The following is a 16099-nucleotide window of genomic DNA, read 5'->3' as shown; positions in this document are numbered from 1 at the left end:
CCAGGATCCGGAGCACTCCTGGAAACAAATCGTTGCAAGCAAAAAAGAAAACAACCCACACATTCGCCACGTACGCGCGTTTCGTTTCAGTGCACCAACCACCACAATGGCTGTCGATTTTGGGGTCCTGAAGCGGACCTGTATCTCGGGGAAAACCGTATCCGGTGGTGTTGGTGGTGCTGCAGGCACTGCGAATATCCCCACGTGAGTGATAAGTTTAAATTAAACTTTGTCTCGTGCTTTCGTGTCTTACTTCGTTTTATTTTCATTTCATATTGTTTTGTTTCCCGTACCACGGTCCGGTTTGTTACAGTGCTGCGTCTCGTAACCCTTGCTTTTGGGTGGGTTTTTTGGATGGGGGGTCGACTGCTGCTTGCTTGGGGGATGGGCTTTGGAGTGCCGGTACTGGTCCGGCGTAACTGCCGACAACAACAACAGGACATCACACTTGCACACGTTCGGGGACAATATGTGCTTGTTTGAATTTGTGTGCTGTTGTGCTTTTTTTTTTCTTTGTTGCTTTCGTTCTATTCCCCATTCCAGCGATGAATTTTTCTATTCAACAAACCCTTACGTACGCTCCGTGACCCGATACGTGCCCGAATACGTCAGCCCGAGTTTCTGGCGTAGCACCGGGTAGATGTGTGTGGCGCTGGGAACCGATGCACATTTCTGGTACAGCTGTTTTTTTTTCTTTGTCATTTCGGTAACATTTCTCGTCTACCGGCGTCTGACGGGCTTTGTCGCACCCGTCCCTTTTGAATGTAATTATTGAAATGCTGCTCGGCGAGCGATGTCGGTTTCGAAAGCATTTCGGCGTACGACAGCGCACAAGGTATGTGTGTATATTACACCGCAGGGATCTGCCCGGATGGCAACCGGCTATTGCCGGCCATACCACCCCGGGTGCAGAAGTTTGAGTGAAGTTTGAGTTGCCGGGCGCAAAACTTTCCAGCAAAACGGCAAGCAACGTTTGAATACCGCAACGTGTACCCGGGGCATGGTCATGACATCGGGAAAGTTTGGCGCGCAAACACAAACCCACCCGAACCACACAACCTCTCTGCCTGATGGTTGGTAGGTCGGGCACATCACGGTTACAATCTATTTAATTCTTTTCATTGAATAAATCTTGCAACATCTGCTCCGCTGAAGCTAAGCGCGAGATAACTTGGCTACATTTTGACTGAGTAGCACATTCGTCACGATTTTCCCTCTTTACTTCCTATTGCATTGATTGTGACAGCAAACTTACTTAAGGCATTGCCCCAACTCCCGGGCTCATTTGGCGATGCGAATGCGAAACCACCAAGCGGACAGAAATTTAATGCTGAATTGATAAAGCACACGAAGACGACACACTTAATTTTGTTGTCTCACGCGGCAGCTGCTGGGGGACAACTTCACAACAAAACCGCAACAGCACCGGGCACCTGCAATGGGGAGTGGCCACACCGAGCGGTGGGATCACAATGATTGCACCAACGACCCTAAGATGGGATGTTTCGTTCTGGTGGGGGTGCTAAAGGGGAAAAGGGAATCAAAGGGTCCCACGTACACAAAACAACGGAAAAGAAGCTAAAAAACTGAGCTACTACAGTGTGTGTCAAAAATGTAAATGGGATGATTTGTTAGGATATTTATTATTTACGAGGTCTTACACTGATAGACGTAGTTTGCAAAATTTATTTCTGGTTAATACATTTAAAATATGTAATCTACTATAGATATTTGCCAATTACAGGGGTTTTCAAGCTGAAGTGGTAAAGTTGGAGCTTTTTCTGAATTATTTTCAAGTTGATCTGGAATTTGTATGAGTTAATTGAAGAATTCTTCTTCATTTCTTGGTCTGGGCTTAAAAAGAAATAATTAATTTCATCAAATATTTCCAGTTTGACACATCCATAATTTTGGGAAGTATTGCTAGTGGAAAGGGTGAAAAAGTGCTGCACTTAAAGCTCGGCAAAGGTAGAAAGATTCTTGGTCTACATCAGCATATTTCAGTTCAACTTGAAAAGAATCCAGAAATGTCAACGTTACCACTTGACCTAGAAAAAAATAAAAATAATAATGCCGATGTTTAGATTGTTACAGTTTTAAAACATCCACGAAGGTTGTGAATAATTCGGCGAATATTTCCAATGTTATATTTTGTACTTTGCACAATCGAGTATCGGGTATAAATTTTAAAATAATCCAGAAGTCTAAAAGTTTATCTTTGACACTTGTACTCGAAAAACCCTGTAAGTTAAACTACGATAACCCATGATGGTAATTACTAGTTTGGGTTCTGATAAAACAATTCTGATGTGATTTTAAGTCAGTTCTATTTCTTCTCTTTGCTTGGAGTGAGACAGTAGCTGATAACTGAGTATCCTCCAAATTCCTCAGTTATTTCCACGGGGGACATTTCATTACAGACATTCATATGCCAGGCAGCCAGTTGCAATGTGCATGAACCGTGATACATACATGGACATCTTTACAACCATCTGTTGCTCAATTTCCAGTTGGAAAACGCCTTCGTTTTCACGAGAAAAACAATAAGAGACTAGCTACAAGCTTAAGGTAAATTAACGTGAGGAGAACAGAATAGCATAATGTATGAGGAATACTTGCTCAAGTAAACAAATTAGTAGCAAGAGTTATCTGAAAGAGTGCTCAAACACATTTTTCATCCAATTATTTGTAATGGAGTTCTTACAGATCACTAAAACATTCCTTCAGCTTCAATTGAAAGTGGTATTAGTTAGCATTTAGTAAATGCCTTTAATAAGACTATCCCTCTGTGATGCTATAAATTTTAATTTTTTGATTAATTCAGATATTTAAATTCCTTTAATTTACAACCTGCGCAAAATATTCTTGAAAAATAACCCCAGTTAGACAATCATTTCGGAACACAGTGTAACCTACCCGTTTTTGCGGAGGTTTCCCGCTTTTCCGGCGTACCATTTTATCTGGCCTGTCGTTTGCGCCATGTTTGCGCTAGCCCAGCAGTCCAGCGGATTTTTGGTTAAGAAACAAGCAAAATTTAGAGCAAATTACCGCTTCCTTCCTTCTCTTTTGCATCATCACCCTCCCTCGCCTCACGCCTCAACCTGCCCTGTAAAGGTCACCATCGTTTTCCCACCTTCCCCCCGCAAAAAAAAAACAACCACTGGAAAGGAGTTGTTTGCTTGCGCTGCAACAAACCGGGGAACTTGGGGTTTTTTGGGAAGTTGTTTCTTGTTTTATTCTTTCTCGGGATGTGTGTGTGTATGTGTGCAAATTTAATGACACCATCTGTGGCTTGTGCAGCGCTCATTCCAGCGCCTGACTCCCATAAGCTCCTTTCACATCCCTACTTGGATGGTGGAATTTTACTTAATTTTTGCGACTTCCTTCGCTAAACACACACTCACACTCACGAGACGTGCCTAGACGAGTGTGTTAGTTGGCCACTTCTCTGGGGCCTGGGAACCAAGGCAACACCGTAGTGTGCAGAATATTTATGGGCTAGAAATTTTTATTTTCCCTTTTCTGATCCTGTTTTTTTTTTGCTGTCCGCCCGTACGTCCGCTGTGCATTATCCGCTCGGGTTGAGGCCGTGTTTTAACTTCGTGCACTAATATGCATGCGCGCTTTCCCTTCTGGTAGACCACACACACAAAAAAATGCCACCAAGGGACGTAGCAAGGAACCGAAAACTAGCGAGCGTGTTTCGTTCGTGCCAAACGTAGATTATTAATATGCTAAATGGAGCGTACCGAATAATTGCACCATTTTCTCGGTGGCCAGCTCCCAACACACACCAGCCACCCCGGGAGGGTGGCTTTGCTTTGTTTTTCCGTCCGCTTTGTGCCTTTGCCCACCCTTGGCTCGGTGGTTAATATATTTTTCCGGTCCACCCACTAACGGAACGCGTGGCGAGCATCGGCCTGGCGAGGAAGCTTTGGAACCGATAGAATCAAGTGTCCTCGTGATTTGCCATTAGGTTTGCTCGTCTTTGCCATTTTGCAGAAAAAAGGGAAAAACGAGAATGGCGAAAGCAACGAGAGACACCACCACCAACAGCAACAAAAAAAGAAGCGAAACCCAAGAGAAGCTTCAAATGATATGCTTCCATTTGCGGAACCATTTCAGTTTAGCATATGTTTCGTTTTTGCTTCTTCTGCTGTTTTGCCTTGTTGCGGTACTGGCAGCTGTAGCCGGACCAAACCCAGAAGGAATGTACTTATTATGTGGTGTAGCGGGAGGATGTAGACGGTCAAATAAAGTAATCGGACAGCCGTTTATACTCCGTTCAACCGGTTTGTTATTATTGTTTCTTTTCCATTCTCCTTCTTGGAAGGAGGTTTTTTTTTTATCTGCTCCTCCTCCGTTCGCACTTTGTGCTGTGGCGTTGCGCTAACCGAGGCAAGGAAAGGGGGCGTTCGATTGCGGGGTGGAACATTTGCTATCCATTTGGGCGAGTCGATTTGGGTTTGGCGCATAAATTCCAACCCGATGCACTAATGCTGCGCCCGTGCGCGCTTCACGTGCCGGTAGGTTAATGTACATTTTCGGTTGTCTACCGTTCACCTTCGTCTGTGCGTAGAAAAAAGGGTATGGATAATCTTTTTGATGGAAGGCACTCGTGATGGTGGTGTTTTGGATGCCAATCGAGACCAGCACTTGCCAGGATCTTTTTTTTCCAAGACGTGGTTTAGAGCCTTCATTGGTTTTAAGCGCGATACTTTTATCTTTTTTAGATGACGATTAGGGTTAACTTGTCTAGCTGCTGACTGCTTTGGGAGGGTTATATTTGAGTGCTTTTTGCGCTTTTCAATCATTTCATTTGTAAGCGAGAGCAAACGTAATTGGTTACATTCTTTTACCTGCCCAAACCATCGCTTACAGTTGAGCCAAGCGGTAGAAATCAATTAAACGTTTACTGACATTGCATTTATTTCATTTACCTCCATCCCAGACAACACTTTGTGACAACATGACCTCTGACAAGAGTATTGAAATGGTTGAGTTATTGTGTTATTTGAAATAGTATGTCAAAGGAAAAATTTGATCCCTCGTTAAATAGATTCCACTAGACTACGGTTCTCGTACGTAGTAGATGTTCCGGCCCTAATCTCAAGGCAAAGAGGTAAAAAGGAAAGAGCCAAACATCATGAAGAAGTCGTTAACGAATACCAATTTACGCAGGGACAATATACATATATGTGATCGCCTTTTTGATTGATTTTTTTCGTCCAAAATTTCATCTACCTTTTGTCGAACATCAGCTGCGAGAACTTCATGAATGTTACGATGCACATAATACTTCTTGGACCCTAGACCTAATAGAACCTTTAATAGGAATAAAGATAGCATTACGATCATAACTACCAAACGAATTAATACCCAAACGTGATCTATCAAATAAATTTCCAAAATCTGATAAAACTTCACAACATTTCTGTCATAAGAATTGATAAGATAAATGCGTTCCCCTTAAGCCATTAGCGGGCTGCCACGAGAAACTTATCATCATCATCTCTACCATTTTCGCAACAAATTTACAATTTTACTGACTTGGTTTCGAAACGTGAACTGTGCCGAAAGCTTCAAAAGACCTTTGACCCACGATCAAGAGAAAGAAGTTGAGTCTCAGGAAACGAGGAATACCCCGCTAATAGGCAACGAATTAAAGTTGTCTGGTTCCCATGAATTTATATTAATTTTCCCAGGTTTCCATGAGTTTGGATTAAATTAGCCATGATTCATGATACTAGAAAAATCGCTTTAGACTGTCCAAATGGATAGAAACAGTGTGGTAGACATCTCTCAAACTAAGATGGAGTGTTAGAGATGTGATAGAGTGGAATAAAATAAGGTCAGTAATACACGACATACCTACAAAGTCAATGTTAAAAAATCCATGGAATGTAAGAAGAGTTGGTATTTTCGTAACTGCAAGCAAAAATAAATTATGGTTGTATTGTGTTTGTGTAATAGTGTCCGTTTCTCGGTAATTGATACAGGCTTGAGTCTTCTTGTCGTCATCTTCTTGTGATCTTAGTTTTTGTTGTCTTAAAAATAGAATGAAATGTCTGGAAATAAGAAGCTAAGATTAATAAGATTAATTGGATATAAGGGGCTTAGAGTAATTCAAGCTGAGATTATTCGACCAGAAATAAGTGTGCAGCATCAACGAGTAGTCGAGAATACTTCGACATCCGGTCAAGGTTCAACCCTCTTCCAGACCGGGTTTCTCCCTTACTGAGGTTGCAGTATACAGCAATGGAAAATTTAAGTCACCAAAGATAAAAGATACTCATTACACAACACCCACACACAACGCCGCCAAACTGTGAAGACCCAAATGAGAGAAAGAAACCTCGCTTTGATGGGTGTACCAAAAATGGCGGAATAATTGATTGGCAGTCGACGGCGCTGGACCGTGAGCGGTTTAAGAGATTTCAGCAGATCAATACGACTAACGACTAACGGTACGGAATCAGTAGGTTTTATTTACTGAAAACCCTTTTTTCCTCCCCCTTCCCCAAACGAGCCCATTATGATTTGCATCGGAAAGACATTCATTACGATGGCCCGTTTCGGTACTTCCAGCGAACTTTGCGTACCGTAACTGACAAAGTAAAAGCATCCTTTAATTTGTCTCATGATTTAGCAATTTGTAACTGAGCCCATTTCATCTTAATGGGCCCGATTATGGTACAGTTAATCCAACCGTTTCTAGTCGTTGGGAAATTACTACTATTACTTCCTTCCCACGACCGGACCGGACCGAATCGACTCGAATGACTTTTTCTTTGCCGGACAGATCATCACAAGTATCCGCTTGCTGCATTATTGTGCTCGTTAAAATGGGAACGGAGAAACACACGGCCCACAGTTTGAACCAAAATGCAACATACACTACCAGCCATTGGTGGAAAAGTTCCCACCCCAAGCGAAGCGCTCAGAGTTAAGCTCCACCTGCAATGAAAATCGTTTAATCAGCGGCATCATTTCGGGAAGTCGGAAGGCACCGAACCGCAATGGAGCGAAAAAACGACCTCGAAGGCACGCACAGGTAAAGTTGATAAAAACAACCGAAAGCAATTTCCAGCGAATACCTTAATGGCATCAAAATGGTATTCAATAAACAAAAGTGAACCTCGGAAAAGTCCAAAAGTCAAACAAACAAACAAACGCAATTAACCTGTAGTAGCAGTTGTGCGTTTAATGGGCGGGCGCTCGACAAGCTCGACAAGCGCCGACGACAGTTCGGGAAGTAGTTGGGGGGGGGGAAGTGGTCCGGGGTTTTTTTTCCGGGGATGTTTGGGATACGCCTTTATCCATTCGAGACTACGAGCAGCATCCGCAGTGGCGGCAGTAAGCATTGTACTTTTCACCTGCCGAAAGGTGGCAAAGGCCAATTTCTAAGCTAACGCAGAGAAAACAAACTCGACGAGGCCTGTCACAACTGCTCCGGTACCGATGGTCGGGGTTCGTTCGTTATGCCGTCCACTGCCCTTCCCTTCCAATTGCAAACTTTTTCTCATCACTTTCCCTCCCCTTCGCGCACGCCTGTTCCTTCCCAACCCACCCCGCGCGAACCAGCTCCGAGTGCGACTGTGCAGCAACGCAAGAAACCCTGGGCCGATTTTCCCAAATCCCGAGGTTAAAGGTGGAAAAGTTTTGCTGTAATGATTTCGATTAGTAAAAACCGCTTGATCCGCGCTGTTTCTGTTTTTGTTCGTCCCTAATCCAGGCCTGAAGTGAACTGACAGTACAATGCGCCCGGTTTTGCAATGAGTTATGGGATGAACGGAACCAATCGTAAGCTGGTGTGTTGCTTGCCACGCGAACTTTGCGGATGTTATTCCCTTTTTGGCATTTTTTTGGCTCTCATTTTGGGTGAGATGTTTTTTTAAATCCTATGTAATTTAAATTCTTTTCCACTACATGGTATGGGGCTGTGTAACCCTTGCAAGGTTTACGTCCCGCCCCCGGACAAGACACCTTTTGGATGAGCCGATTTTTAATAAACGATGCATAATTAATCATTCTGACTGGATGAAAATTGTCGAGCCATCCAGCGCGTGAACTGTCGCCGGCAATGTGTGCCCGGGTCGGTTTCTTCGTGGCACCCACAACCGGCTACCTAGGAGAGGGCTATTAATTTTAACGTATTATCTTATTAAATTTTGAATTAAAATGAACCACTTCGCGCGTTCTGTCCGGGGCAGCGTAGCGTGTGCCAGCTGTGTGGCGCGTTAGAGCAAAAACGTCTCACGGTAGCGCTGCAAACCCCGAAAGCTTTCCGAGGTTCCTTTCGGTAACATACTTGGCAAAAGTTATGAATTACTCTTTTGACTTTTGTGTCCGGGATGGCTCGACGCAAAAGGCCTCATCTACTCGCTGGGCGAAACTGGGCGGGTGCTTTGGCAGTGTGAGAACAATTTCGTAATCGAAGTGATACCAGGGTTTGGTTAGGGGGCAGTTGCCAGTTGCCAAGTGGATGTAACTTCTGGTTAACCCTTAACCGTGCAAGCGGCGTAGAGGAATAGTGCACTATTTTGCATCAAAACGTGAAATTTGAAGAAAGGACTTTTTGGTGATGTTATATATGGAAAATAGCTTCAAATGTTGTATTGAAAATGTTTTCGTGGGAAAGCTAATATGTTCTGTCCGGAAAACTAATATATAACCGCATACAGTGCCGGATAAAACAATAGAATTGTTTGTTTATATTTAAAATGAATTATTATATTGGATACACAATAACAACAACCTGATACATTCGAATCGTTTGTTCCAAGTTCCATCATAACAAGTTTGGAAGGTTATATGGCCATTAATGTTTTTTCGGTCATAAATAAATGTTTTTTAATGTTAATTAAAATGTTTTTCGAGGACTTGGATATCAACTGTCAATCCATCTTGAAGTTATTGGATTTAATTCAACGTTTTAGGTTTGCAATAAAAATCCCCAAATCGCTTCCGAGTGCCAATAACGAAGCTTGTGGTCTTCCGTGAAATGTTATAATAACCTTTTCTGAAAGTTAACCTTAACAGTAGTTCTGGGTGATTGACTCTTGGCTAGCTGTCACTGGTCTTGACAGACATTTTCACAACGCAAAGTCCATCATGTCCAGACGATTGCTTCAATTTCCAGGGAGAATGCAGATACAGTCGACCCTCGCTGGTTGGGTTTATCGATTGGTTTAGTTGGATTACTCGATAGTTGGTACCTCAATAGTTGGGTTGCACCCCCAACCAGCGAGGGTGTCTTTTTCAATAAATATGGCCTACTAAGCCGGCTTTTTTTCTATGTAAATGCTTCGTGTTCGGTTCGTGTGCTTATTCGTTTAATTTCACGATTTTGACATATGTCAAACGACCCAAACATTGAGTGCGATCTCACTAGTTGGCACGCATTCGTATTCCAACCAGTGAGGTTCGACTGTATCACTTTGCCTTCGATCTTCGATCTTTAGATTCTGCTGCACTTTGCGGTGTTGTCGTGGCATTATGTGCTGAGGTTTTTAGTAGGATAATGAAAGAACTTTGAAAATGCAACGTAATAGGTTGCCATATTGCGTATAGTTGGTCATAATGCTATGTAATGCACTGTAAAATGACGATTTTTTGAGCTGTTTTGTAAGGGTATCGTAAGATAGAAGTTTTATATAAAATGAAGAACAAAATAAATTGTAAGTACTATGCATGTGAAAATTCAAAACGGTTTATTCATGACAAAATAGAGAAATAACGTATAGTTTAGTAGTTCTGATTTGTGATTTTTTACTTTAAATATGTCAATATCTCGCACTTTAAGCTAATATCAATCAAACTTATGTTTCTCTCGTTTCTGCCAAGAACTGGAAAATCATAATGAAGCAAAAAACTCCTGGCAAATGTTTAAAGTCAATCCGGTTAAAATGTTTTAAAAGGATTTCTAGAATTGGTAAACGACATTTAGAGAATATGATATTTATGAACAATTTCGAATGAACATGGAGAAGTGTCAAGTCTTTGCGCTTCGTTACTTACTGAGAAATTAATTTGAGATCTTCATCGGATATTCCTGAGCGTCCTGATGTCTTGCGATTTCGAAAAACTGTACAGTGTCTAAAGAAATGAAATGTTTCATTCTCCAAATGCAGCCTTATTTTATTATCTCATTTCGGTCGAGAACTGTTCAAATGCCGACTGTCCCCTCAAGGGCTAAGAAGATGAACTTCCACTCGTACCATCGGGACTGTTTTTGCAAACTCCCCTCGTTTGGTAAGGGGTTGGGTACTGGCTCTAAAATAATCTTACATTGCTGCCAAAGGTGGCAGCAGTCGCCACGGAGCACAGAGCAGCAAATTTGTACCACAGATGTTACTTATTTCTGTGCTGTCCCGATTGTCAGTTAGCAATTTTCCACCGACAGCACGCACGCTTCGGACGTGTACATGGATCCGTGCCCCGAAGGATGCCTCCAGTCCGAGTCCGGTCCCGCCGTCTTTGTTTGTTCGTGGAAGAATAGCGAATGCACCAGCAATACCGGATTCTCGGACAGCTGAGCTAAGGTAAAATTTTAATTAAACCATAGTTTGTAGCCGTTTGATGGAATAATTATTCCACCTTTTCGTGCGCATACCTTTCCGGTACCATGCCGGGTACGGATACGTTACCTTGATGGACTTCACGTCACTGCCAATAAGAGCGGGAACCGAACGAACAAATCTACCCCTGGAAGTCATTGCAGACGAACCGGATAGTGAAACGAGATGGCGATTTGTTTGCGTTGACCGAATTTATTCCATCCTCTCAGTAGGTGTGTGTGTGTTTGGTGGGTGATTCCTAAGGAAGAATCTCACCCACACCCGTTTCGGAGCGTTGCTTCGAGATCGTTGGAAAATCAATAAAACATCAGCAATGCAAACTCATGCACGTGGACGCTTCTCAGACCGGGGCAGTGCATGGACGTATCGAATCGAACTCTGTGCTGTGGGTGTGTGTAGGGGAATGCTTGCACAAAAATCATGTACCCCCGGAGAGTAGAAGAAGGAACTGAATTTGGAACATATTTTAGCCAGCGATAAAGTATGTTTTTGCCTTTCATTCATTCCTTCCTGAACGGAAACGACAATCGAGTTGATGGCGAGGGCCTGGCAGAGTGGTAGCAGCTTGCACCATTTACCTTTCCGTCTGCGCTGCCGGGATTGCTTGTCGAAAGCAACTTAATAGCCATCGCCATCCCGAACTGGTCGGGTGGCCATTGGTGGGTATGGGTGGAATATAAAGTAACGCCACACCACAGATGCTGCAGATGTTGATATGGTCAAAATGTCGTTAATCTGTTTTCTAAGGCCAAATTAAGAAGTGATCTGATGGCAAAAAGGCGAATCACGTTGAAGCAATTTCTGGAAGTAACGAAAATTGGAAGCCCTTTTTTGGTGTGAATTACCATGAGTTTTCAAACTATTTACATTGTTCGTATTCATCATTAACGAATATCGTTGTAACTTTGAGATTTTAAACTATTTTTACTTGACGTTGGTGTGAAATCTTCAACACCAAGTTGCAAGTCGACTAAACGATTTATCATTTTTTATGGAGAAACTTAGACTTTACCAACCAATTTAAGAGCTTGTAGCGGAATTGTTCATCCACACCAAAACATTAAACAAGATGCCATGGCCTGAAACAATATGTATGAGCAATCGTAATCCTTTCCGTACATAGTATGAAAAATGCATCATGGCGAAACTATTGCCGAGAGTAGAAACACAAACACGAACACGCTCCCACAACCACAAGTCCCCCGTGGCTTTAGTGCTTGGACCAACGAAAAAAAAAAAGAAAAGTAAAAAGAAGTACGATAGGATCATTATGATTCTATGTTCTTCTTCTACTTACTGAGCAACCGGCCCCCCCCCCCCATCCTCCAAAACTCGCTTGTACTGTTTGACATTCTCCCCGGAATGGGCAAAAGTTAGTCCACCGTGTGTGTGTGTGTGTGTGTGTGTGAGCGAGCCCCGGTCCCCATCCGAGCGCGCCATTTTAGCGCCCAAGTTTGCCAAGAGTGACTTTGTATGTTACGTGTATGATAGCATGAAGCAATATTAATGTTACAAGTTCATGAAGGTTTCACACGCCCGCATCATTCCGTTCGATCGCTGCAACACTCTGGACACTTACGGCAAAATGGACAATAATTTTCTTCCACTGGCCATGTTTGTCCCCATGCCCACCCAACTCGGGTGTCACCCGGTACATTTTTCCAGTGCGCATTTTCATGCTTTTTCCATCGACAAATACCGTCCGCGCTGCACCATCCCTTCCACGGACGGAGCTTCCCGCCCGACCCATAACGGTTGGGTCTCGGGTGATCGGATGGAATGGTTGTGTGTTGGGCAAAAGTTTTATCTTGGCAAAACAGTGCACGTTATGGTGTCGTTGAAACTTTTCGCCTTCAACGTACGGCGCGTACGTACAAGACACTTGCCGGGGTGACTTCGAGCTTTTTGGGCCAAATGCGTGTGCTGGTTGACGAGAGAGAGAGAGAAAACTAGTGCTAATTTAACTTATGGTTACACTTAGTTGTAGCGTTCGCGTTCTGTACACTTACGATAATAAACAAGTGCCCGACTCGGTGTCATAGGGCGCTCACCTGAGCGGTAATTCACACTTTCTGGTAATTTGTTTGCTACCCGCGTTACGCACACATCGTGTTGTCGTGTTTTTTTTTTTTTTGGCGTGCGAGAAGGTGTGGAGCATTTAATTTGCCACCGGAAGATGATTGTGTGTTGGTTGACTATTTCAGTGCAGGCAAATGAAATTATGAAGATGCGAAACGATATTCCACTAACGGTAAGTGATTGAATAACACGCGCGAAATTAAATTAATCAAGATGTGGTGAAAGTTTTCGATGGTTTCGTTGAACAATTACAGTTTGATAAAGTTTTCTAGATAGGTAAAAACAAAGATTATTGGGAACAACTTACTCATTGTGTATTTACACCAACAACGTGAGGGAGCAATAGATTCTAAGCGTTAATTTAAAAATAATAGATGTTGTCTGAATAGTTATTACAAGATTATGAACAATGTAGAATTAGAATGCATTTATTCATTTTTGATCCTATTGGCAATGGTGTTTAACAAAACTAAAAAAAATATATTGGAGTTTGATTATCATTAATGCAAATTTTGCTCACTTCAGTTTAATTGGGTCTGATAATACCATGAAAACCCCTCCTCATAAATCAAATATAGCTTCATTATTCTGAGATTATTTTTCTTTAGGATTGATAAGGTTAGATTAAATTACATTTAATGATATATTCAATTTCCTCTAAAAATGTATAAACATAAAAAATGCTCCTGGTGGAAATGAGGTAGTCCTTTAACCAAACATTACTTGATGGAACATTCATCGTATTGTATATGGTAAACAATAATGTGATGCTGATATATCTAACATAATTGTGATTATAAGTTGCAATAAGTTAACCTTATTTAATTGATTTAGTTAGTTATTTTTAGTAATCACCGGATTGCGGTGATTCACCGTATTCACCATTTTGTTGCTAGTCCAAGAATAATATAAGCAAATCATTACGCAGTCGTTCAAACGTTCAATCTTCAGTTAAGAATGTTTAAATCGCTTGCAATAACAGCGTCGTTTGGGCTCTTCATTGCAGCGAACGTATCTGGTCGTTATGGTAATGGAAAGCTATACAGAGAGAATAATGAACAGTTTTAATTTGCAATAATAATGCAATTCCTAGAATTGACTTAAATAATGATCACTAAGAGGTTCTTAAAATTCTTAACGTAATCGAACAATGATGCAGCCCAGGACAATAGCATCATTAGGGAATTTTTAGGAATTACACATGACTACACTCATTGGATTACCGTCTACGTGGGGTATATCAGATTCCACTGCTCCAACCGATTTCTTGTTATAGTCTGTCCGATAGGTATAATTTTTATTTACCAAGCTGCTCGTAGCTAATGAATTTTGAACAAGAAACGTGAAATTAGAGTATGGAGTTTTTTACCGATGAAGAATCATTCTCCATACAATTCGACCATTTTTACACCATGTTCATTGACTGTCGACCGTCGGGGTAATTGTAGTACAATTTTTGCTCTCAGTTGTAGTCCAAATTACATTTGTGATCTTAGTTATGTTGACAGTTGAGAATAATATTTTAAAAAGAATAGATATAAAAATTAAATTTTTAATCACCTTCTTGAAGATGAAATTTTAAATATCATAAGAAACTAATTCAAAATGTGATTAGCCACTTCATCGTAGTTTATGTAATAATTCCCTTACTACATACAGTGCAATCGTTCTAATTCTGAGTGGTCAATTAATGAAGACCTAGTCAATCATTCACTAGAAGCTTTTTAACCTGCGCCCCACGTACGTAAACAAGCTAAGCAATAAATTAACTGCCCGACAGGGTTTGGTTATCATTACCTGGATGAAACAAAAAAACGATTCTCCGATAAATCGGCATTCACAAAGGGAATGTCGGAATCGAATTTTTCGCTCGGCGAAAGCCGGCCGGAACGCTATCGAGCACAATTTTATGATTGGTTTGAGCAAAATATGGACCGTGATGGGTTGCGATACTTCAAACCAAAAGAAACGAAAATAACAAAAATACACAAAAAATATAAATAGTTACGCGTATCAGCCCATTTCGGTGGGGCCACCAAGCGCCGTGGTTGCTGTTGGGCTGGCCATCGCAAACCCATCGGCATCGTGCACAATCTGTCGCAACGCGCATTTCGGATGCGTGGTAAAATATTGTCAAAAATGATTGCACAATTTCGAAACTTCCAAATGTTTTCATTCGGATGAGCAGCGAAATGCAGATAAATTCTCCCAGAAGTATTCGCCCCGTGCGCACGTATTCGTGTCAACTTCCGCCGGATCGATCGATTGCACTTTTGAACCTGGTGGAAACAAGCACTTTGCATGCGTGTGTGTGCGTGCCGTATACTGTCCATATGGCGCGCGGGTTTTTATCTTTGCCAGTTGCAAAAATAGTTTTATCGAAATAACTCGTAACTCCGGGTATCGGGTTTGGTGGGTCGCCGTCTGTGATTCTTTCATCCAGGAATCCTGGCTTATTTTTGGTTGGTGCGACGAGGAGTCCTTTCGCGCATCAGCAGACGAACAGGCTTATCCAGCCATGCAGTGGATTCGGGTTTTGAATCATGAACATGGGATGGGGATGGAATCATGTTTCGTTCCATCCGGGCCCGGTCACGACACACTGGGCATGGGTACGCCGCGTGTCGAATGGATTGCTCCAGCACAATTGCCACAATTTCGTCGGCTGGTACGGAACGGTTCTGGTTGGGTAAAGGGTTCGTTGCTACCGTTGACGATTTGCCGTGTTGACGTATCGCGGATTGGCTTCTCGCGTCGTCGGTACCGGTGGTCGAATGGGTCGAAACGGCATTTGTACGGCTGCATCGGGCATCGGGGATCGCGTGTGCACGCATTTGTCTTTTTTTCCCCCCTCCTTTTTCTCTTGCTGCTGCTGTTAATGTTGTTGTTTGCCAACGCTAAGCAAACGGGGATTTGCTGCTGCGAGTGTTTGCGGTGCAATAGACATTGACAGTCAGGAAGCAGGAAGTCGGATCGTTGGGGGAGGCGAAGGGACACTTGTGCGCTCGTGGTGCCACGGTACCAACTGTGTACCATAGCCACAGACAGCCGATAGCAAACAAACATACAACCCACAATCTAGTCCGGCAGTTTCGAGGGAATGCACGGAAGTTCCTCCCATCCCTTCCTTGGCGGGATCCTCCCGGCGGTAGGATGGACAGCAGAGGAAGAGGGAAACACGAAAACAGAGGGAATTAGAGGTATAGTATGATGGGTTATTGATTGTTATTACTTCAATCCACTGGTAGAATCTATCGGCAAACAAAGAGTTGATTTTTTGTTTTGCAGATTGTACGCGTATTTGTTGTACATTTTGAGCGGCTGGGTCAGTTTTTTTCCCCTGTGTTTTGTTGTTTGTTAGACGCTAAGCTTTCGGGCTTAGAGACCTTTGATGTGGAACAGAAATAAAACAAAAAAGTCCAGTAAAAGGGTAATCGTTT

The sequence above is a fragment of the Anopheles marshallii genome, chromosome 2 (assembly GCF_943734725.1).
Source record: "Anopheles marshallii chromosome 2, idAnoMarsDA_429_01, whole genome shotgun sequence".
Classification (NCBI taxonomy): domain Eukaryota; kingdom Metazoa; phylum Arthropoda; class Insecta; order Diptera; family Culicidae; genus Anopheles; species Anopheles marshallii.
The sequence above is the reverse complement of the archived record's forward strand: the minus strand, read 5'-3'. Positions refer to the sequence as shown.